Source organism: Ursus arctos, unplaced genomic scaffold, assembly GCF_023065955.2.
Source record: "Ursus arctos isolate Adak ecotype North America unplaced genomic scaffold, UrsArc2.0 scaffold_10, whole genome shotgun sequence".
Taxonomy (NCBI): domain Eukaryota; kingdom Metazoa; phylum Chordata; class Mammalia; order Carnivora; family Ursidae; genus Ursus; species Ursus arctos.
The window spans coordinates 49277761-49280933 of record NW_026622764.1 but is presented as its reverse complement, the minus strand read 5'-3'; the positions used below and the strand labels follow the sequence as shown (position 1 = coordinate 49280933).

At 43.0% G+C, this 3173-nt stretch overlaps 1 pseudogene; it reads right to left on the bottom strand.

Annotated features, from left to right (window-relative positions):
• Positions 1–414: 414 nt before the first annotated feature.
• Positions 415–912, bottom strand: LOC113251050 (40S ribosomal protein S10-like; annotated as a pseudogene).
• Positions 913–3173: the final 2261 nt, after the last annotated feature.

Below are 3173 nucleotides of genomic sequence, written 5' to 3'. Positions count from 1 at the left end.
TTTCTCTTTCGTGCTTTCCTTCTTCCTTTCCTTTCCTTTCCTTTCCCTTTCCCCTTCCCCTTCCCCTTCCCCTTCCCCTTCCCCTTCCCCTTCCCCTTCTCCTTCCTTCCTTCCTTCCTTCCTTCCTTCCTTCCTTCCTTCCTTCCTTCCTTCTTAAATTTAGATTTAATTGACATTATGTTAGTTTCAGATGTACAGCATAATGATTCCATATTTGTAGATACTGGGAAATGATAACCATAATAAATTAGTTTAATTAACATCCATCACCACAACACATTGTTACAAATTTTTTTTTCTTGTGGGGAAAACTTTTAAGATCTACTCTCTTAGTAACTTTCAAATATATAATACAGTGTTATTTATTTATTTATTGCTACAGATTTATTCAGCACACAACAATCTTCTCCAGCTTTACTGAGGTGGCTGACCACGCCCATGACCAAATCCGCCTCTAAACTGGCATTCAGTTGCTGACGCAGTCCCAGCCTCAGCTCTCTCGTCAGCACCAAGGGGCACAGTGCTTTGTCAGTAGGGGTGTCTGCCAGCTTCCCCTCCTGTAAGTCTTGCAGGTCGCTCTCCTTCCAGACCTTTGGGCTGTGGTCCGCCAGTCTTAGGACGGCTGGGGTGCGGAGTGGCAGGCACCATCTCAGGGGGCAGGTGGAGGCAATCACAGAGGTCCTGGATATGCTGGTTGGTAAGCTAGCACTAGAAATGCCTCCAGGCAAACTGTTCCTTTACGTAGCCTCATGATCTGAGAGACTGTAGGGACTTCATGACGTGAAGGTTGGGCACATTCTTGTCTCCCAGCTCAGGGTGTATGGGCATGTGGACATCCTCCTTGGCCACCATCACTCCCTCCTTGAAAAGGACTGCATAAATGGCATTATGGTTCTTCTTGGGCATCAGCATCTCGGTGGCCAGGGCTAGAAAGGCCCTGTTCACAGTAGTCACTGTGCTGGGCCTTCCATCCACAGGACTTATTTCTTTTATAGCTGTAAATTGGTGCTTTTTAACTACTTTCTCCCCCTCATTGCTTTCTTATACATGTATTTTAATGCCCTCTTTCTCTAAATCCTGTGCTGTCTCTAGCAGCTTACCCTGATAGTAGTGGTAGATGTTTTGACTGCAGAGGAACGGACAGTTCACTGCAAAGAAAACATAGGTCAGGTTTTCTTCTTGCCCTCCCCAGACCTGGCAAAACTCTGCCATCCTTGAAGGGAGTTTTGTTCCCATGTGGATTGCTCATGGCCACCACCCCTTCACTCCTGCTGAGCCTCACTGGTACCCTCTCTGTCTTCCTCGTCTTTATAAGATTAAGCCAGCTCTTGAACTGTAAGACAGTGGGGTTAAATTATAACATTGATTGGCTAGTTGTGTAAAAGCCACGGAACAAGAGGTAAAATGTTTCCAAACTCTTATTAGTGTCCTCAGGGGGAAGTTTTGGCACTGGGCAGAGGTGAGCCAGTCATCACCTTCCTCTCGCTTGAGAGGAGCGGAAGTAGCCCTTGTCTATATGTGGTGCCTTTCTCTGAAGATAAATCCTTGATTGAGTTGGAAGCCTGGCTGCTTTTCGTGCCCTTTGATAGCAGGGTCCCCTTGACTCTCAGTAACCTATTCAGCATTTCATTCAACGTGATCAATAGCTTTCCATTAATGCTCCTGGACCCAGAGGAAGCAGAACAGATTAGAGGAGGTGAGTGGGGTGATAGATACTTCAGAATCACCCAAAGGTAAATGGTTATTTCATATAGAGAATTCAGGAGAGAGATTCACTCTAAATATACACATTTCCCCAAGACAGGTGAATGACTGCATTGCTCTCTGGAGGGGGCTGAGGTGGCCATCAGCATTTTGAGAATTAGCCTACTTTTGCCTTCCTTTCCACGAAGAAGAAAATGTCCTTAGAATAAATCTCTCCCCAGAGAACTTTCTCGAACAACTGAACATGCTCAGTGACTTTCCCAAAAAAGCCTATGTTTTTCTTTTTATGGTGAATTTATCATTCCACAAAATGTGGGAGATAGGACTGCACTATAAAATGATTTCTTCTGGGGAGATGAGCAGCAAGATTAGATAAGTAGGAGGTTTCACATGCCAGCCTCTCTGCCATGCCTGTTTGGAAAATGCTCTCAGAGGTGTTTAGGAAATGTGCAGAGTTGGCACACAATTATGGCAATGCAACAGAGCAGCCATGCCAAGAGCCTTGGGCCTATGGAAATCCCACCAGATAGGAAAGAAACAGGAAAACATGTCTCTCAGTGAAAATGGAAATGATCCCGTCATGTTTCTCTAGTTAGGGACCCACTTAGACTAGATGCTAGAGCAGGTTTGCAACAGCGTTTTATGGACCCATACTTCCTTCCCTCTAGTCCCCATTGTATCTCCCTCATAGTGTCACGAACACCTTTTATTGTTCGTTTACTGATTTATTTGTTGCACCTTATAAGATTATGTAGACTTTCCTTTGCAAGAGTCTCTTTTAAAAACAGCATTTGTTTAAAAATGATCAATATATGGACATGAAAAAAAAAAAAACCCAAGATTGCAAAGTGGCTTATCATGAGAGGAATAGCAGCTGTCTCAGCTAGAACCATCTCTCAGCCTACCTCACGGAGGCAACGGCTTTCAACTTTTTTAGCTGTTTCTTTGCATAGTTATTGTTATTGATTGGTTTATTAACTTTAGACATTATTTGTTCTCTTTCTAGTATAATCATGTACATCTCATACTTTGCTCCTCACTCCTCCCTCCATTCTTTATATAGATTTTTTTAGTTATAGCAATGGAGTGATTATACTATTATGAGTACTTGACAATTTTACATTTCGGAATCCAGTAGAGTGTCGTGGTTATATTTTCTTTCTTCAATAGCTGTTGGTTTTTCTTCATGTTTCCAATGTGCTTTCTTTTTTCTGTCTATTGATTGCTCTTACATCCTCTACTTTCCAAATCTTTAAGAATATGTCGAATCCTAACAATGCCTGAGTTACTCCCCTCCCTGCTCCACTTCAATTTCCCATGTGACTGTCCCTTTAGTGACTAGTTCACCATGAAACAGCAGGCTCCTTGAGAGGGCACCATATCTTTACATCTGTATATTCTTTGTACCTGTCACATTGTCTGGCATGTACTGGGCATTCATTCCATATTTGATGAATGAATGAGTGACT